This window comes from Mustela nivalis (genome assembly GCF_964662115.1).
Source record: "Mustela nivalis genome assembly, chromosome: 5".
Lineage (NCBI taxonomy): Eukaryota > Metazoa > Chordata > Mammalia > Carnivora > Mustelidae > Mustela > Mustela nivalis.
In genome coordinates this window covers 142,794,941-142,816,711 of record NC_139024.1, presented here as the reverse complement: position 1 = coordinate 142,816,711, position 21,771 = coordinate 142,794,941, and the positions used below count along the sequence as shown (strand labels likewise).

The following is a 21,771-nucleotide window of genomic DNA, read 5'->3' as shown; positions in this document are numbered from 1 at the left end:
TGAAGTGAGTTTCTTGCAAAGCCCATTCCATTTGCACTGTAGCTTTATAAGACTCTCCTCTTGAGGTAACCCTCCTTTCTGAATGTTCAATACAGTAAAAACTAGGTTTTTATTTTACATTTGATCTTCCTCTTCAATCTTGGTGATAGCTACCATTCTTGGAGCAAGATATTGATGGCTAACATTTAGGTACTGATATACAATTCAGTCAGCGCATTGACCCACATCACCTTATCCAATGTCCACAGGGGTCCTGGGGGCATTATTATATCCCCTGCACTACAGATAACGAAACTGAGGAGATTAGGGTAGAAGAGATGAGGTAACTTAAGTAAAATTGGGCAATTGAGCAAAAGACCTGGATAGGACTGAATCTGAGTCATTGGCTTAAAGGAGTTTATCCAATAACCTGGCAACTCCCCCCAGTGGATCCTGACAGTGCCCACACCTCTGGTGTGAGGACATTGATTTTTCTTTGATAAAAGTGGATTTTATTGCAAGATGGGAAGTTTTTGTTTTAAGTTCCACCTCTTCCATATTCCTTTCATCATGCTCCCCACCAAAGGTCAAGACTTCCCATGAGAAAATCTACTGTACAGGTGAAGTAGCCCTTCAGCTTCCCTTCCCAAGTCTCAGCTCCTTCTTTTGGCACTCGTGCTGACCAAGTCCTCTTTCCAACTATCTGAGATCCATGGAAAGGGTGGACTCCTTCCTCCAATCTGACTTCATCAAAATGTGCTCATAGGGAAGGATTTGGTCTCACTGATTTGGGTTTTGGCATTGCTGCCAAGTCACTCCCCACCGCCATTTACATTTGAAGTCATATTTCTTACTCTGAAATAAGTTTGTTTCTCTAGTAAAAGGTATTTAGGGGAGTAGATGGAGGAGATGAGGTTTTGCATCAAAGGACATCTGCCTTTTATTACCCAGATTCTGCCATGTAGTTGTCCTGTGCTTTAGCTAACTTGGCTTTAAGGAGAACATCTTGTTCTACTGATCAAGACAGCAAGCAACTTACCATACATTTGCTTTGACATATTCCAAATAGGTGTTTAGCCGGAAGAACTGTTTTTATTTGAAAGCAGTGTAAGAATAAGTCTGTGAAATGCTAGAGTCACTTAGTTTCCTCAGTGGAAAGAAAATGGATGTTTCTACATTAATTAGAAGGTTTGAAAGGTAGGAAAGGGGTGAGGGTGATTGAGAAATGATTTTAGCAAGCAGAGTATTAAGTATTCTGTTGCAAAACTGGTGCAGCCACTCTGGAAAACAGCATAGAGTTTCCTCAAAAAGTTAAAAATAGTGTTACCTTATGACCCAGCAATTGCACTACTAAATATTTACCCCAAAGATATATATGTAGTGATCCAAAGGGGCACATGCACCCCAATGTTTATAGCAGCAATGTCCACAATAGCTGAACTATGGAAAGAGCCAGGATCTCCATTTACTGATGAATGGATAAAGAAGATGTGGTATATATAATGGAACATTACTCAGCCATCAAAAAGAATGAAATCTTACCATTTGCAACAACATGGAAGAAACTAGAGGGTATTAGGCTAAGCAAAAAAAAAAAAAAAAAAAAGACATCAGAAAGGGAGATAAACCATTAGAGACTCTTAACTAAAGGAAACAAATGGCAGGTTGCTGGAGAGGAGGTTGGGGGGTATGGGGTAACTGAGTGGTGGACATTAAGGAGAGCACTTGATAAAGGAGCACTGGCTATTATGTGCAACTGAGGAGTCACTAAAGTTTACCTCTAAAACTAAAAATACACTATATGTTAATTAAACTGAATTTTTTAAAAAGATTTTTTTCTAAAAAAAAAAAAAAAAAAAAGTATTATTTCAAGACAGTGTGTTCCCATCTGGAGAATGGGTGGTAGAAAACAGGGTTACAATAATGAAAGGGTCCCAACCCAAACTGCGTAGCCCCTCTCCTGCTTCTGCCTCAGTTCTCCTAAACACCCAGCCAGCTCTGCAGATTTCATCCCCATCACCACAGTGTCCAGCCCCTCCAACCTGGGCCTAAGGAGGCAGAAGTGGCAAGGAAAGAGGAGAGGAATCAAAGAAGCTCCATTTGGCTTAAAGAGAAGGTCTTGGGATAGATATTATTGTTAAAAAAAAAAAAAGTCATTGAGTTGCATACCATTCCCTTCCATTTCCCTCTTCATGCAAGTGTCAACTTCTTGGAGACATTCTACTGATCTATCATCGGCCTATAGGAAATGTATGGCAGATTTCCTGGTTAGCAGGTAGAAGGGATAGAGGATGGTGCATAATTATGTAATAGAATTTCACTGAGCACTTTGTATGTTCTGAACAAACACACCTCCTTTGCTTCACAGTCACACAATGGGGGAAGTGTTACAAGCTTAGAACCTCCACGGGGTAAACAAGGACCCTGGAGGTAGCCTGCCTGGGTTCAAGTCCTGATGGTAATGCACAGTTGCTGTGTGACCTTAAGATAGTTACCTCTCCTGGGGTAACCTCTCCCGGAAGCCACTTCTTCACCTTTAAAACTTCCACACAGCTGTGTCATGGGTCCCTAAGCCCACCCCCAGTTTGATGACTCACCAGAGGGACTCAGAGGACTCAAGATATAATCGTACTCAGAGCTATGATCTATTACGCCCAACAGAATCAAACTGAAATCAGCAAAGGGAAAAGCATATGGGGCAAAGTCCAGAGGAAACCAGATACTAGCTACTGAGAATCCTCTCCCAAGGAGTCACACAGGATATGCTTAATTCCTCCAACAAGTTATGACAGGTGTGAAATGGTGTCTATCAGAGAAGCTCATCAGAGACTCGGGGCTAGGGTTTTCATTGCAGGCTGGTCACTTAGGCACCCTCTGTCTGCTACATACCAAAATTTCAAACTCCCAGAAGGGGAGCAGGTGTTAGCATAAACCGCATTGTTCGTACATCGTTCATACAAACGTGGTGGAAGACCTCCCGAAATCCAAGTTCCCAGATGCCAGACAAGGACCGACCTTGCAAGCAGGGCTTTCTAAGGCCTCAGCTGCACTGTGTTAACTCATTTCTGTACATCAGTTCATTGGATTATTGTGAATTTAGATTAAGTAACATATATCCATCACTTACAACAACAGTGTCTTATACTTGAGAAACCCTAAAAATTTGTCTAGCCATTACCATCAAGTAGGAAAAACTGCTAAGGTTTACAATGACTACAAACTCAAGATTGTTGAGGCGCCTGGGTGGCTCAGTTGTTAAGTGTCTGCCTTCGGCTCTGGTCATGATCCCAGGTTCCTGGGATCGAGCCCCGCATCTGGTTCCCTGCTCGGTGAGAAGCCTGCTTCTCCCTCTCCCTCTGCTGCTTCCCTGCTTGTGTTCCTCCTCTCGCTGTGTCTGTCTCTGTCAAACAAATAAAATCTTTAAAAACAAAAACAAAACTCAAGATGGCCACACCCGGAATCTGAATTCACATCCAGCAGACTAAAAAACATCCATGCCCTTATTCACTTTATTTTAGCATAAGCAAAATAGTACCCTTCAAAACCCAGCTAAGAATAGAAGTGGTGGGTTCCTCCCTTCTCAGGCTCACAGAAGCTGGAGCCTGGAAATGTAGCCGACTGTTTTTGAAGACACAAGTTTGTCGAACTACATACAAAATCACACTATGATGCAGAATCTTCCTTGGCCAATCATACTCTTGGAGTCCAGTCCTTTAATGTCCCAAATGAGCACAGTTTGGACTGACCACAGTCTTTCCATGCTACTCAATTAGGCATGCTTTGTGGATGTCTCTCATTTTGGGAGGGGGGGAGATATGGACCCATTACACTCTAAGAATTTTCTTTTATGAGATCTAGATGGTGAATTTTCACACGATAATTGAAGTCATCCAATTGTAAATCATTTTTAGGTTTACACAACTTCTGGCAAAGAAATTTCTCCTGGGCATCCCCTCCCCGTGCTAACCGGTTAATCATGACTTTACGTGACAGTATTCCCTCTACTTCATCGTTCACCGGGTTTTTGTGACTTATGGGATGACTAGCCCATAGCTGGCTGTGAAGGCCAAGTAGACAGTTATGGCACTCATTAATTCAGCTGAACCAGAGAAGTCTCTGCATTGAGAAGAATTCCTTTAATTGAAAGGGATCACCGAGTCAAAAAAAAAAAAAAAAAAAAAGGATTTGGAAAATGGACAGGGCTAAGAGAATCCTTTGAATTTTGCCTCAGTAGTTAGATCCTTTGAGAGAAATTTCATAAGGAAAAAATTTTAAGTTAAAAAAATACACTCTTAATGGAGATTGCCATATCATCATAGAGTATGATGAAATAGAGTCTTGGCTCAATAGTTTATTTCAACAATAGCATAGTTAGTGGTTACCCATCTGTCTTGTCCAATAAATGAAGCTTTTGTAAACTTCATAATCATTTTCATCCCCTATAAAGATTTGCATAGGATTTACATATGGTGAGTGGTCAATAAAGGTCTGTTCCTTTCACATTCAATTCCTGATGTATTGTTATTTAATAAAAGAGATTCACCTTTGACTTGGTCGTTTATGACATATCCCAAGTGTGTAGGTGTGTATTTCCTGGATGACGAGAGTCAACCCAGTGCCAAATTTTGACACCTATACAATCTCTCCCTCGAGTGAGAAAAGCAAGCAAGAAAAAGAAACTAAAGGGAAAGAATAATGTGACTAGGGCTGTTCAATATCATAATTTGAAGAATAACTCATGGGATCTAGAAAAAATAAGAAGTGAAGCTTCTAGAATATGGAGGTCAAAGCATTCGTTCTATCTCTGGTTGATATTAGCCAGGCCCAGGGGTACTACTTAAGACATGCAGAGGAGAAATGAGAGGTAGAACACACTAAACAGGAGGAGAGATGAAACAGAAGACTGCCAGCATACACCATGCATTAGCATTTCATTTTTCTTCCTTTATAATGTCTCAACTAGTCCTTGAATATTTGTACCTTCACCATTGCCCAGAATAATTTCTCCTTTCTACTCAAGTATCATACTTCACTTGACGTCTTTTCTTCTTGATGTCTTCTTTTGAATGTTCCATGCCCTAATGCTTTCTCCTTCTTCCAAAGTATAGTTTCACTTATTAATGTCAAATATTGTTTCTTAAGGTCACATTTAGATTTTATATATATGTATGTATATATGATTAGATCATATATAATTATCAAAGGAAATGATATATATATATAATTTTTGCATACTTTTAAGTTTCTTTTTTTAACAGCAACAAAATTTTTATGAAAGCTCTTCATATAATTGACATTATGAATCTTTGATTAGAACATTTAATTATCACATAATAAACAAAGCACCTCATTTTTACATCATTAATTGTTTGAAATGTTTGAAATCTACATGGTGGGTTTTCCATTACTTTCTTTTCTTTAGGTTTGGAAATATTTTTTTTAATTGAGTTATAGTTGGCACACAATGTTCCTCTAAGTTTCCTCACTGAACCGAAGGGTCTTTTGTTCTTTTATCAGCAGCAAGCATTTCTTCTTTTTTTTTATATATAATTTTTAAAAAAGATTTTATTTATTTATTCGACAGAGAGAGATCACAAGTAGGCAGAGAAGCAGGTAGAGAGAGAGAGGAGGAAGCAGGGTCCCCACTAAGCAGAGAGCCCGATGCAGGGCTCGATCCCAGGACCCTGGGATCATGACCTGAGCCGAAGGCAGAGGCTTTAACCCACTGAGCCACCCAGGCACCCCAGTAACGAGCATTTCTTAATCATTTACTGTGAATAGGGTAAAGAGAAGGTGACTTCTAGGGTTTGATCAGACTTTAACCATGGTCCCCTTTCCTCTGATTCCTACCCCAATGGTACTGCTGTCTAAGCACAAAAGTTTCCTGTAGAAAAACCCCCAAACCAAGCTTGCTAAAAGCAGTTTTCTTATTTCCAGATCAAACAGCTTAATTCTGGAGACCAGCCTCCACTCTTTATTGCATAAAGTTTGAATACCCAAAAGTAAATGGCAGTAAAAAAAAAAAAAAAAAAGTGCCTCGTGTGCATACACACAAAAAATGCCTTCTCATAGGTAGGATTTGGCCTGTTTCGTCATTGAGTGGGAACCTGTGCTGCGTACCCTTTCTGATGCTACCATAGTGCTCTCTTCTTGTGAAGATCCGTCAGCCTCTCACAAGAGGGCCATTCAGGTAAGGGGTGGTACCCTTTCCTGGTGAAGCAAGGACCGCACCATTCTTACTTGTGAGGATTATTTCATTTCCTCCTCTTCTTTGGACTCTTTGAATTATTAGCCAACTCTCGATCATGTTTTCTTTCAGTTATTTTGCTGCTCTCTACTGTAATTTATAGCCCAACCCTTTCTCATATGTCATGTCCTCTTCGTCCTGAGCAAAGGGTTTCTTTTGCTTGATGTCTCTTTAATTTACCCATACTTGCGTGTTGGGTGGCACTCAAGACTGAGCCTTCTTCCAACAGCAGTTTCCTGGAACCACAGAATTTGGAGCTGGGAAGGACAATCGTCACCCTGCCCTGGTGACACCCTGGCAACTGTAGCCTGCAGAATTCTAGCAACAATGGATAGTTTCGTTATGAATTCCACATCGACCTCTGTTGGTGGAAGAACATCCTCCTTTTGTCATGGTACAGGCAGGAATTTCAGAAAATTATTTGATAAGGCCTATTTTTTCCACACTGCTTCAGTGGTTTGCCCCTCAGTGGCATGAGACAAGCCTCAAGGGAATGGGTATCTGGAAACAAAATGGCGCACAAACATGGCAAGCTTTCTCAACTAGAGAAGATCTTCATGACAAAAATGATGTTCAATGGACTGGATGCCAACTTTATGGGGTAGATCTTTCTCTCCAAAGCCTGGGATTGACAACACATGGCAATTCATATGGGATATTATAAAAGAGAAAATGTTTTAGCTCTAACAATGGTTGAAGCAGCTTTTGAGAAACTTCTGTAATGACAACCAAGTGTCAGTATGGAGGAATATGTCCAGAAGGACATGAGGTAAAAGTCAAGTTTATACAGGAGAATGAGGGGAACTCACAGATCACTTTGAACTGGCTTATGTGTAGATATTCCTTTAACGTGAATTTACCAAAAATTGACTCACTAATATGGGCTGTTGTGAAATACAGATAGCCAGGGGCTTGTTTTGTAAAGTCTGTGAGGTATGTCTTCATGATGCCAGACCATAAAGCAGAAACTTCCTCCACCCTCTTCCTCAGAGAAATTTGAACATGGACAATGACTTCTTGGATTCCTGAGCAAAGCCTCATTCGCTTCTAGATTCCAAGGATAAAACAGGAAGGCATGGAAACTCCAGTCTGCTTCTCTAACCATCTCCTTACAGAGATCCATGTATATATCCTTCTTTCTGTGCTCCTTCACCCCCATCCCAAATGAAACACTTGCTGGCGCTCTTCCTGTAAATCCTCTGAATTAGATTGCTGAGGACTCATCTTCCCACATGGTAGAAGCTTGGTATTCTCTCCGTTATATGCAGAAGCCCATTCAAGTCAAAGTTTTACAAACTCATGTGTCTCTTACAAAATACTTGATCCTGATCCACTTTTAAAAAGATGGACTTTGCATGCCTGGGTGGCTCAGTCATTAAGCGTCTGCCGTTGGCTCAGGTCATGATCCCAGGGTCCTGGGATCAAGCCCCGCATCGGGATCCCTGCATAGCAAGAAGCCTCCTTCTCCCTCTCCCACGCCCCCTGCTTGTGTCCCTGCTCTCAGTCTCTCTCTCTCTGTCAAATAAATAAATAAAATCTTTAATAAAAAAAAAAGAAGAAGAAGAAGATGGACTTTAAGGACTGCCTAGTTTCCCAGCAGGCAGTGTTGTAATATGCATAATTAAGCGCAGACACTTTTGCCTTCTCACTCTGTGGCCTGCAATGATGTGAACTTGACTTCTTAGTGTTTGAATCTCCTTAGTCTCTGTGAATGGTGGGAGTTGTTTTCAATTTCTCCTTGTATCACCCTTCCCCAAGCATCACACACACACACACACACACACACACACACACATATTCTGTAAAGCGGAAAAATATCAACATCCGATTCAAAGACAAGAGGCAATTCTGAAGAGTGACAGGCAGGTCATGTTTCTTCCCTCCTCCCACCCCCCTACCCATCACCATCCACCGTATTTCTCAAAGCCTGCAAGGAAAATACCCAGTTCCCCTCAAGACGGACCTGACACTCCAAAGGGAGAGTCAAAACTTTTCAGGTCTCAATTTTATTTGTTGTTACCTAACATGATGTTTTCCTGTCAGCCCAGCTCAGAGGTGTTTCCTGAAACACAAGTGTCATTACAACACCAAAGCGTTTCAGAACCTTCCAGGGTGCACATAGCCAAGCCTCTCAGACCACTTTGTACTAGGGAACAACTCTACACTGGCAAGCGTTTCTACCACCATGGTTTGGGTGGAAAGTCAGCGTTTCCATCATGCTGTTAACGTTGTAGACTAGTAAAAGACTACTTCTTTTAGTAGTCTTCTTTTAGTTGCTGAGTAGTCACTTTCGGAGCTGAGACCCACGCTGACTGCCTTCATAATGGGCAGAGAAGCCTGCTTTCGTTCATTGCCACAGACTTAGCCATTTAGTGAGGCTGATGTTGCAGAACTGATTATTTCTCCATAATTATACACTCTGACCAAAAGCAAACCCTCTTTCCAGGGAGGAGCTGGGATGGTCCTCTGTTTCTTGCATTTGGGCACATATCTTGTTTTCTGGGGTAACTAGACTGTATACCAACTAAAGAACCATCTGTTTGAAATATCACGCTCTCTTTTAAAAGAGAGAGGGAAACTTTAAATTCTATCATTATTATTATTATTATTATTATTATTATATTATTATTATTTGTGTTTTTTGGGGTGCTGTTTCTTATTTCAAGTAGTTACGTACAAGTTACAAAGCCACTTAAACACCATCTGAGTGTTCTTGCAGAACTTGGACAGTGTACTCCTGTATCAGAAGCTAATAATGGTCAGTGGCTTTTTGTCGTTGTTGTTCTAACTTTGTTTGGGTTGTGTCTGGGTTGAGGTCCAGATTGTGGCCCTACATAGGGCTCTGTAGTACAAGAACCATTTCTCGCACTGATGAAGATGGGTGGGAAGACAGTGCCAAGGTGCCCTCAGCTGTCCCAGCACCAAGAGAGGACAGACACAAGCCAAAGGATGCAGGACTGATGAGGATGGCCCCTGCACAGCCTAAGCGGAGATTGGAGCAATCCTTCTTGGGCTTCCAGAGGGATAATGACACATTTCTCCACAGAAATAAAGAGGCATGGCAACCAAAATATGTTTAGGTAATGTCCCAGCCAATCAGTTCAAAAATTTAAATATAGTGACAAGCTAAAGACAGAAAGGAATTGGTGGGTGAAAAGCAAATCCTCCAGCTTTAGAAAGTGACAAACAAGCAAAATGGAGTCTTGGGGAGAGTCCAGTGTGCGTGTCTGGAGGCCTCAGGACGGAACGTGGCAATTACCTCATTGTATTCAGCACAAAGCCCCGAAAGCCCAGAGCAGGAAATCCTGTTGTTCCCACCCTGTCCTCAGCAGAGGTCCCTTGAGACAATATTCCTTAGATAACCAACAGAAACCTTTCTTACATGCTAAGGGATATAGGTCACAATATTCTTTAGAAAGTTAGTGGAAAGGTCTCCGTCATTGAGGCCTATAACACATTTATCCACACATTGGCTCATCAATAATTTACTTAGGACTATGCTAGGGGGAGGTGAAAGGGGTGTTTTATAATAATTACGAAGACAGAAGAGACCAGATAAGACCCTCAACTCATTATGTTCTACAGTGATGATGCCTACCGCGGAGTGAGCGTCTCAGAAATGCGAATTCCCTGTCCTGCCTCCTCCTTGAGAGAGAAAAAGCCTGCAGGTGGGGTCCACCTAGCTGTTTGAACAAGCCCTCCTGACGCATGGAAAGTTTGAGGTGTAATGGAACCTACCGCAAACAATGGTCTGTCTTGGCCATTTGTGAGGTGTGTGGAAAGTGATTTATTATTAATGATACTTAACATACCAACATTTGTGAATAATTTATAGGTATGTCACCTGCAAAGATTTAAAAAAAAAAAAATACAGATCTCTGACTCCACTTGATTCTGGCTGAGTTGGAATCTCCAGGTGTGGTAGACAGGAATGTGTGTTGGTTTAAAATTCCCCAGGTGATTGCTGTGACCAGCCAGGTGCAGGAAACACTGGTCTGTAAGAGCCATTTGTCTCGTAACAAAGAAAATTAAATCATGGAATTCTAAATGGAGGTCCCACAAAGAGAGGGTCCCCCCCCCCAAATATTAGGTAGAGACTCTGCTTTTTTGAACATACAAAAGAGAAATTGCTCTGACTGGAGAAGAGGTCGCTTGCCTGCCTTCTCCTTTTGCGGTGAGCAGTGTAGTCCTTTATGAAAACCTGGAGCTTCCCCAAGGTACAACATGAGAGACCACCCCGGTTTGCCAGGGACAGAGGTGGTTCTGGGAATAGGGCACTCTCCATTATAAAACAGGGCAGTCCCACAGACAAACCAGGACAAGGAAGTAGCCCGAGAACAGAGTCCAGAAGAAACCCACAACTCTTGCCTTTAGGATGATCTTTTTATGATGATTTCGATGCCATATTACGACAAGAAAAATTCAGATTACTGTTTTTTGGACTTTGTTTTATTCCCTAATCCCAGAAGGATTTAAAAGAGTAGTACCATCATTTTATGTTTGGAAATACTCTTAAGTACTCAAAAATAATACTTGTTAAGTACTCAAAAGTACTCGAAAAATACTCAGAGCTATTTCTATGACCATATCTTTAGCTTACAAGCCTTCTGGTGCAATGTGCCACACATTATGTCTTGTATATTCTGTCTTCTATAAATTTTGGTGACATTTTCTGTGGTCCTACTGTGCCTCGTCCATGTACTAGCCAGAACTCTTTAGGTTTTCAAGAAACCTAACTTCTAGTGGCCTAAGAAAACAAAAGCCTGGATGCGTTTGTTCATGTGACAAAAAGAGCTTTAGGCATAGCCAGATGTAAGGGTTCCGTCTCATCAGGACTCTCTCTCCATCCCTTGGCTCACTCAGATTGGCTCTTCCAACACGGTACCAAAATGGCCCCCAGCGGCTTCCAGAGCTCAACCTCTTCTCTCAGTGACCCAAATGACTGCATCTTGTCCTTAATAGTTTTTATAAAAGGTCCTTGGGGCTGATACGTGCCCATTCTTAAACCAGTTACTTTGGGGCCACAATAATGGAATATGCTGATTGGCTGTCACATGGCCGTGTACCTGCCCCTAGCAGCAGGAACTGAGAAGAGAGAAAGGTTGAGTCTCCAAAGGAACATCAGAACACGGTTCCCAGGGGCGCCTGTGTGGCTCAGTGGGCTAAAGCCTCTGCCTTCGGCTCAGGTCATGATCCCAGGGTCCTGGGATCGAGCCCTGCATCAGGCTTTCTGCTCAGCAGGGAGCCTGCTCCCCGCTGCCTCTCTCTCTGCCTGCCTCTCTGCCTACTTGAGATCTCAGTCTGTCAAATAAATAAATAAAATCTTAAAAAATAAATAAATTCATTCATTTAAAAAAAAAAAGAAAAAAAGAACACAGTTCCCAGAAACAAGGGAGGAACACATGCTAGGCAGCTGGAAGTCCACTGTAGTCTTAAACTGAGTCAAAAGCTACCCAGCCCTATCAGATCTGATCACCCCATTAATATAACATCAACCAGTTTCCTAAAACACCAGCTGCATGAGTCCAAGGCCATCAACACTGGCTCTATGTCCTAAGACCTGCACAACAGTTGGCTAAAGCTCATGCAACCCCCAAACCAAAGGCACTCCATCAGAATAGTGGGGAACCTTTTGCTGGGCTCCCACATAACGGAGTTTCTGAAATTTGGGAGCTGTGACTCATGCCCCTTGTGCCCTGTCTGGCCCCACGTCCTCCAGCTGGGTCTGTGACATGTGAAAAATCTTTTCTTCAATGTGTCCCATAGAAAAGGAATAAATAGCCCAGAGCTCTTTCTTTTTCTTCCTTCCTTTCTTCCTGTAATTCATACTCAGGCCAACTCGGCTTTGTTCAAACCACAGTGTTTCACACCGCTCTGCAAGTTCTGACACGGCGCCTTACTTTATGTCTTTAGTCCTCTGTGAAGCCAAGAGTAAAGTTGTACCCTGTGGCTAATTTTTAGTCTGTCAACCTTATCCCTTGATAAGCTAAAATCATAGATTAAATCAGCACAAATATGCCAGCCCCCTTAAACCTGTGAGTGGTGGCCACGTGACTCTTCCCACCTGACCCTGACTTCAGACCTTCTCCACTTTTCCAAGTTGCTTTGTCTTATTCATTAACAGGGTGGAGATTTGAGTCTTCTCAGTGGTTCTTTTTCTTTCTTCTTTTTATTTTTTTTTTAAAGATTTTATTTATTTTTTTGACAGAGATCACAAGTAGGCAGAGAGGCAGGCAGAGAGAGAGAGAGAGAGAGAGGAGGAAACAGGCTCCCTGCTAAGCAGAGAGCTTGATGCGGAACTCGATCCCAGGACCGGAGATCGTGACCTGAGCTGAAGGCAGAGGTTTTAACCCACTGAGCCATCCAGGTGCCCCTTCTTTTCCCTTCTTTATCAGACTAGCCGTGCTCCTTTCTATCCATTTTATTCTACACATAAGCACATAATACATCACCCCCACTTTGGGTAAACAACTTGTCAGTTCTAAAGGTGGACTTTGAGAATGTTCGTTTCACAAGTTAGTAAACCTCACACTCAAGTGGACTCTAACTAGAAGGGGGGATCAGGGCGTCAACTTCCCGTGACTGCTGTAACAAAGGACCACAAACCGGGTGGCTGGACATGATAAATACACATTCTGTTGCAATTCTGGAGACCAGATGTCTGATATCAAGGTGTCAGCCATGCTTCATTCAAACCCCTAGGGAAGGGCCCTTCTTCGCCTCTTCCGATTTCTGTAGTCCCAGATTCCTTGGCTTGTGACAGCGAATCTCCAGTCTCTCTCTCTGTCTTCAGGGACTGTCTCCTATGTCTTTGTCTCAGAATGGTGCTCTCTTCTCCTCCTATCAAAACAACTTGTTTAAATCTGTAAAGATCCAATTTCCAAATAAGGTCACATTCACAGGTGCTAGGTTTTAGGACACAACACACTTTTTTTTTTTATCCCGCCCCATTCTGATCCTAAGAAGGGGTGTGGAACCCGCAATTCAATCCATAACAGGCCAGAAAGAGACAACATGAGAACAACCAGGGACAGAAAAATGACTCTGATTTTAGGCAAACAGAAAGGAGAGCCTCATCTTCTCAGAGGCTGTTTGCCCAGAAAGAGCCTGTGGCCCTTGACAGGAACACCCGAGATGGAGGGAAGGGTGTCTGATGGTGGCTGGCTGAAAGGAAAGAGGTCCCCTGCAGGGCAAAGAGCACATACCTGTGTTCGAGGGCCTCCCGTGTGCTTTGCACATCTTTATCACACTGGATCTTCAAACAGCTCTACCAAATAATTGCTGTCATCCTCGTGTCAGAGACGGGAAAACCGAGACTTTGAGTAAGGCAGTCGACCCAGGGTATTCAGTTAGACGTAGAAGAGTCAGGTGGTCATCGTCGTTACCATTGTTGTTTTGATCGTTAATAGCCACTGGTTCTTGCACGCCAATGCCTGCTTTGTATGGAGGACATGACCTAAACGAAGTCAGCTCTTCATCGTTCAGCATTATACAGATGAAGAAACCAAAGCTCCAACAGGCTGGGCCACTGTCCTAAATCCCACAGTTATAAATCAGCTGAGCCAAATTTCAAACTCAGATCTTTCTTTCTTTTTTTTTTTTTTAAAGATGTTATTTATTTATTTATTTGACAGACAGAGATCAGAAGTAGGCAGAGAAGGAGGCAGAGAGAGAGGGGGGGAAGTAGGCTCCCTGTTGAGCAGAGAGCCCGATGTGGGGCTCGATCCTAGGACCCTGAGACCATGACCCAAGCTGAAGGCAGAGGCTTAACCCACTGAGCCACCCAGGCGGCCCAAAATCAGGTCTTTCTGACTCTGAAGACTGTTCTTACTATTATGCAATGCTGCCGGAGAGCGTTAAGGCATCTCAGTTAAGATGTACCTACCTTCAGAGAAAGGAGCTGTAAGAAGAAATTGAATAGTTATATGTGAAGTTTAACAAAACGGAGCACCATAAAAAGAATATGTTCCTGGGAAAACAGGCGAGAATGAAGAGAAAGTGGTCGGTCAGCTGCGCAGCAGTGGGAGAGATAGCTAACCAAAGAAGCAATGCCAGAAATGGAATGTTACAACTCTCAGTGTCTGTACAAACCACTCCACTGCCACTAGGAGAGGACTCATCTGCTTCATCTGTGCCCAGAGGGCTGTTTGAACATCTATGGTGTAGACAACTCACTTTCTTAGAGAAGCAAGAGTGGAAAAGCTGGGATTTCCAAGCCCCCTGCTTCCAAGGAGAGCTCTCTATGTCTATGAACAGAGGTAGAAGGGATCAGGTTTGTGAACCCTGAAGAGGAGGAAGTGTGGGACGTGGTGGGGTAAGAAAACGTCTCCCAGTATTGAGACCACTGCAAGTGGAAGAGCCAGCAGACTAGGGAGGACAGCCCCTCTCTCAGGTTCTTGTGGATGGCGTCCTTGGACTTGACTGGAACACATATTTTACTAACAAGCTGACATACCTCCCAGTGGAATGAGCTGTCTGTTGGCGGTGGGAAACCACTGGAGAAATCTTAGAATTCACTGTACTGTTTAAGACCTTCAGAGTCACATTGTCACATTTGGGATAAAGTCTTACCTTCCTGCCTCCTTCACAATGACCAGAAGTTTCCTTCAGATCTGGCCACTGCTTATTGCTCCAGACTCACCTGTTGCTGTTCCCACGGGGCCTTCACGATGCAGCAGGGGGGCTCCTGGCAGCTCCCTCAATGGGTCCTGAGCTCAGTCACCTCCCCCCGATCCTACCTGGTCTTCTCCCATTCCTTCATCTTGCCCTTTCCATCTCTCCTTTTCTTCTTCCCACCTCTTTTCCTAGAACTTCTTCAGCCCTTTGATCCTCTTCTGGTCTACTCCTTTTCTTCCTCCACGACTCCTCTTTTCCTGGGGTGCCTGGGTGGCTCAGTCAGTTGAGCATCTGACTCTCGATCTGAGCTCAGGTTTTGATCTCAAGGTCCTGGATTCAAGCCCTGCACTGGGTTCTGCACTGGGCCTGGAGCTTACTTAAAACAAAACAAAACAAAACAAACAAAAAAACCACCTCCCCTAAAAAGCCTTTTCTGATTCCCCTACTTTGGGAGATAGTCCACACATGAATCTGGGCATTCAACCTCACAGTATTTATCTGTTCATCCCAACCTCTTGTCTGCCTGCCTGCCCTTCTCCACAGGATTAGCCACAGTGTCCTGCTCGGCACCTTGATCCTACCCTCGCGAGGACCCATTAGAATGGGTCTGGCACTGAGTAGGTATTCTCTAGGCATTTCAATTGACTGGCAACATTGAGAGAGGCCAGGCCCACTGACCTCTAAGTTCCCATCTACTCCGACAGTCTGTGAGTCTTTATTTCTGTTCCCACAGTCACAGAGGAGAGGAAGTTGCCAAAGCCAGATGATGCGACTTCTGTTTGAGGGTTGCCCAGGTCCACCTGGTCTTTGCAATTTGTAGTTGGGGTACTTGAAAGAGAAAGCAAGCCAAGAGAAAAACATCGTTTTGATGAGGCAAGAGTTGTGAAATAACTAGTTGTGTAAAGATGATGGTAAGTTCTGAGACCATCGTTGGTGTGTCCAAGTTACAGGAGACTTTGCATGCTTGGCTTTGTGTAGAGGCTAAGAGGACAGTGATCAAAACTAGGACTTGAGTGTTTACCCGCCACTTTTCCCTCAAGGTATTGCCTCTAGAGGTCAGCCTGACACCTGAAATCTTCACCTTAAATGATTTCCCCCTAAGATTGCATTTACTTGAAGAGATTGGATGTTAATGAAAATACATTACCTAACTGGTATAACCCTTAAAGCCACTTTTGGCCATGAAGAGCTGACTATCAACTGAGTTTATTTATTCTGTAGATCAATCTGTGTTGTCCAGACTAGCTCCTAAAGAGCTGTGAACCATTTACTTCTAAGCAGTTCTAGGGTGATCTTCTCAGTTTAGAAGGTAGGGTAAGATTTTAAGTGTATACACCATCCGTTATCTCTTTTGAACCTAGAGATGCTCTGAGCTAGATAAACTGGGGAATTAATCATAGGTTTACAAAGAAATAAACTAAGTCTCAGAAAGGAGTGACTTGCCCAGAACTGCCATTCATAAAGATGAAAAGAAGTGGTCAGGAATCTCTATCTCTGTCACCCCAGTATCCCTCCTCGCATGGTACCTCCCAGAAGCAACTCTTTGGTGGAGAGGGGTGCACCCTGGACGGAGGCTAGGGGGTGGGGAGAGAGGTGGGCTGGGCTGGACAAGGCTGGGCTGGACTGGACAAGGCAGGCTGGCTAAGCCATGCCCTGGGGGTCCCTTAATCTAAAACAGGGATCTGCGAAGGGCCAAGGGAAGCGATTGAGGCATGGAAATGCAGTTGTGAAGACAAGGGATAGAAAAGATTGGAAGATTGGCTGACCCTTCTCCCACAGAGAAAAAAAGGTTTTCACACCTTCTCTACATGAGAACCCAAGCTGGGACCCTACTGAGCGCAAACTGCTGCCTGGAGCAGCTTATGGGCAAGGAATCAAAGCAAGTGGAGGAGCCTTGAAAAGCTGAGGTGGTAATTGCTCCTTTTGCAAACAGGCCAGATGCCCTCTGCAGCACCCATGCTCCCAGCCCTAAACTGTCCTCCAAGGAGAGTCATACTGGTCACAAACAAAAACTACAGGAATAAGTCAAAGAGAGCCAAGTTCTCTCTGCCTGTAAATTCTAGTGTGTGCCTCATAATAAGATACAGTCTACCCAGTAAAGAAAAGAGATTTGAACTCATGTGGGGGCCTTAGAGACTTCTTATGACCACACAACAAAAGTGAACCAAAGACATTTGCTTCTTTATGAAGACCATTGCTATTTCGCTGGATCCTTAACAGCTAACTTGTCTCCTCATTCTTTTGTCTTTCAAAAATTGTCCCCATCATCGAATAGAATAGTAGACCTGGGAGAGTCTGCTGAATCAGTACCCAGTGCAGAAAAAATACCCTCTACGTAACATAAAAAATACAAATACTATACCAACGGGCATGTTTATTTATCCCGTGAGAATTTTTTGAATACTTTTTGTGTACCAGACCGTGTTTTCAGTGCTGGAAAAGGTGGGCTAGGTCCTTGTTCGCATGGAGCTTGCACTCTAATGATAAAGACACAAATCAGACAAATAACTAAATAGATACTAGATTACATCAAGAGTGGTGAGTGCCTTAAGGAAGCTGAAAGTGGGTGATGCAGGGTAGGAAACACTTTAGATATGGAGGTCTCAGAAGCCAAAACCCTGGAGGGCTGGGGCAGAAGCTTCAAGCAGAGAGCAGATGCAGAGGTTGTGTTTGAAAAACAGCAAGAGGCCAGTGCGGCTGGAGGGCCTGAGCTGCAGAAAGTGACACAAGATAAGCTTGGAGATTGGTTATGGCCTCCTCCATCACAGTGGCTTGGCCTTTTGATCTCAGATAAAAATAGCTTTCAGTAGCGCTGCTTTGCTAAGTATTGTACTGGTCTTTACAACCGATGCAAGATGCGTTGTGTGCTTTCTACTCAGACAGAAATCCTCTACACCTGTTTGTGGGGGTTGACAAGAAGATAATCTCTCCATCAGAAAGTCTCTTTGGAAACTTGACAGTTGGGGACAGGGGACTAAGAGCAATTCATCTTGGGTGGTCTGAGGTTCACCTGGAAGTGGAACCATCACCTTCTGCAGTTGTGATAGTAGGGGAGGAGACAGATCCTCACTTCACATACAGAGCCAAAGTTGGCAGGAGAAGAGAAGACCTCCTGAAAGGTCTCCAAATGCAGCATACGTGTGCGTGTGTGTGCACGTGTGCATACACACACCCACACACCTGCTGTCTTGGTAATTGCTTGTCCATCACATCTATTGCTATCACATCAAAATAACTCCATACACAAGTAACATGAAACCCTGAAATTCCCTCATGCTGCCCAAAGCTGCAAAATGTCGAAATAGTCACAAATGCATGGTCTCTTGTTACTCAGTTTTCTTGGCTTGGGTTCAAAGCACCTATAGGTTCATCTTCTCCACCTCCTACACCCCCCAACCCAGGAGCTCCCTGTTAAATCTTAAATATTCCCTCAGGTGAATTTCGTCTCCCTCTTCCTTTTCTCAGTATCTTCATGTTTATTTTCACTCCCGCGCTCACCCTCTTTCCACTCTGCCTCACCTTGGCTCCCCTTTCCAGGCCCCCTTCCCCATCACTCTATTCAGACACAAAGATCTCTTACAAAATATCTTTCTTCTCTCCTACTTTCACTTCTGCCTCAAGAATGCTCTCAGATTCCTCTCCTTTCCATTGAAAGGGCTGACTGCTGGGAATTCTAATTCTAGTAATCAGAGGGACATGGAATACGAAGTATGAATATTCCCCTCTATTCCAAGACCCTGGGTCCCAATCTCCAGTTTCTTTGAGCACTAGCTCTCTAATAGGGGGAGGGATAGGAGTGGTGGTCAGGGCGAACGAAGGGTAAAAAGGAAGAGAGGAAATGTGTTGCTGTTGTTTAATGATAAGCATAAAGGAGGAGACAAGGTACCTGTTTTCTGAACTTTGGAGCTGGAGAGACTGATATTCATGTAGGAGTGGGTATAGGAACGGCAGTATTGGCCGATGACAGGGCAGACCGTGGTCTGGTGCTGGAATGTGTGCTCTGCGATCTGAGTGCAGTGGAAGTCAGAGCAGAGTGAAGCTGGAGTTCACCTTGGAGGTGGTGGCACTGAGGTCATGGCCGTTGGAGCCATCCAGATGGCACTGCATGTTGGAATCTTATTTTATCAACTATGAAATAAACATGCCCTTACCTGGAACTAGGAACCCAATGTATTCTTTTCTTTGGAACGGTGCAGGATGTGATACTTTACGTACACCCCCTCCTAAACTTTCCCTACCTTGAAGGAGAACTCTCTCTCTCTGCACGGTAAATATCTTCCATAAAATAGACCTTTCAATAAGAAGAGAGCTAGGTGGGTTTTTTTTCACTTGTCTGAAATTTGAGACTAAATGAGGTGCCTAAATCTTTGGAACTGAGGTCAAATTTGTATTCCAGTATTATGTCCATCATAAGAGCTAGCAGCAGGGTCCTGGGTGGCACCGTCAGTTGAGCTTCCAACTCTTGGTTTTAGCCCAGGTTGAGATCTCAGGGTCTTGGTATTGAGCCCCAAGTTGGGCTCTGTGCTTGGGATGGAATCTGCTTGGGACTCTTCTTCTCCCTCTGCCTCACCCCACTGTGCTCCCTCTCTCTCAAATAAATAAATATATCTTAAAAAACAAACAAAGTGCTTCTCAGCACTTGTTGGTAGCCAGAGATGGGCCAGGCCCAGATGTCCAAGATCTATACACTAAAGAAACTTTACACTTAACTAATTCCCTGAAAACAAAACAAAACCAAACCAGAAAGAAACCTTCATATATGAAGATCATATATGATCATATATGAAGATCAACAGCAGACCACCCACCCCGTCTCTCACCTCCCTTCCCTCTCTGACAACCACTTCCCTCCCCTTTGTTATCCTCATTCCCTGTTTATATACACCTCTATCTTCTAGTGGGTAAAGTACAGAAAAACATCTGAGGTTGTACTGTTTGTAAACATCCATAGTTCATCTATGGAGAGCACAGGTCAAGAAAGTCACATGGCATGACAGCTACCGACACATGTGTTTAGTCTACATGTAATCCCTTCTTCCTTTGTGTTTCTTGCCTCCTCATTTTGAGTTAGATTAAAATCTGGTGTCTTGAGTTTCAGGACACGCAGCATCGCAGTATTTTAGCTTATGTACTCAGTCTTACTTTTGATACCTGTGAAGAAAGTCAATTCATTCCTTCATTTGTTCATATGTGTATTTATTTATTTATGGATGTCGCATGAACTGGGCCGGTAGCCCCAAGTATTGTTGTTAGCAATGTTCACAGCAATGAAAGAAAGAAGCCAAGTCATAGCCCACCTGGCAGCTCTGTTCTAGAAGGGAAGATAAAACAAGATAAACAAAATATATAGTGTTCAACTATATTTACAACTATACAACAAAACTATACTTACAACTATACATAAAAACACTAAATTTAATTTAATTTAAATTTTAAAAATATATCTACTGTGTTAGTGATTCATACTATGGAGAAAACTAATGGAAGGGAGCAATTTAAAAAGGTCCTCAGGGGGCGCCTGGGTGGCTCAGTGGGTTAAAGTCTCTGCCTTCACCTCAGGTCATGATCTCAGGGTCCTGGGATCGAGCCCTGCATTGGGGTCTCTGCTTAGCAGGAAGCCTGCTTCCCCCTCTCTGCTTGTGATCTCTCTCTGTCAAATAAATAAGTAAACTCTTTAAAAAAAAAGAGGGGGGTGGTGCTCAGGCAAAGTCCCATAGAAAAGGTAATTTAAAACTTTTTTAACCCACCTTATTAAGCCGTCCTTTATTGGTTGTAAAATTCACATATTATAAGTGTGCAGAATGATGACTTTTAACTAATATATTCATTTACTACCTAATCAAGCTATAGAAAATTTCCATCTCCCTAGAAAGTTCCCACTTACTCTTTGAGAGTCAATGTCAAACCCCCATGGCAAGGTACCAGAGATATTATTTATATCACTATATTGCTAGATTTTCCTATTTTAGAATGTCATATAACAGGAATAATACAACATGACATTTTTGTGTGCGGCTTCTTTGAGTCACCTTAATCCATGTTACTGCACTTACTCGTAGTTACTATTTTTTATTACTGAGTGTCAGTTCATTATATGAAGATGTCAAAACTGGCTTATTCAATTATTATTATTTCTGGTACTTTTCCTTCTTTCTGTAGTTTCTGTCTGGCATTATTTCCTTAAGGACTAAAGGACATCCTTTGTAGTTCAGGTCTTCCAATGACTAATATTCTCAGATTTTGTTTATCTGAAAATGTCTTTATTTGACCTTTGATTCTGAAGAATATTTTTGTTCAATATAGGATTCCAGATGGACACAATTTTTCATCCAACACTTTAAAGATGCTGTTTTATTGTCTTCTAGCCTCTATTGTTTCTGATGAAAAATCAACAATTCTTAATTTTGTGCACCTGTATGTACTGTCTTTTTTCTCTAACTGCTTCTAAGTTTTGTCTTTATGTTTAGTGTTCTGTGGTTTTACTATGATATACCTGTTGGGGTTTTCTCTATCTTTAAAAATAATATCTTTCTTTATCTTTATCTTCTTTATCTTTAATTTCTTGGAGTTATAAGTCAATTTTGGGGTGGCTCAGTGAGTTAAGCCTCTACCTTTGGCTCAGGTCATGATCTCAGGGTCCTGGGATTGAGCCCCGCATTGGGCTCTCTGCTCAGCAGGGAGCCTGCTTCCCCTTCAACCTCTGCCTGCCTCTCTGCCTACTTGTGATCTCTCTCTGTCAAATAAATAAATAAAATCTTTTTTAAAAAAAGTTTTGGGATGTTCTTGGCCACTCTTGATTAAGATATTTGTGTCTTTTCTCACTCTCTTTTTCTGGGACACCAATCACACATGTGTTAAACTGTTCGATACTATTCCACAGGTTCTTGATCCTCTGTTCATTTCTCCTTAATACTTTTTCTCTCTTTGAT

At 42.8% G+C, this 21,771-nt stretch overlaps 1 protein-coding gene across 2 annotated transcripts in view; it reads left to right on the top strand.

The window, feature by feature from the left end:
* NEDD9 (neural precursor cell expressed, developmentally down-regulated 9) overlaps positions 1-21,771 on the top strand; it is a 187,848-nt gene that overhangs the window by 13,302 nt on the left and 152,775 nt on the right. The window contains exon 2 of one of the 2 annotated variants that reach the window (XM_082730181.1): positions 9,812-9,997. The exons of the other annotated variant lie outside the window; for it this stretch is intronic. The gene's annotated coding sequence lies outside the window, so the exon portion shown is untranslated. The remainder of the gene's footprint in view (positions 1-9,811; positions 9,998-21,771) is intronic. 2 annotated transcript variants of the gene reach the window in all.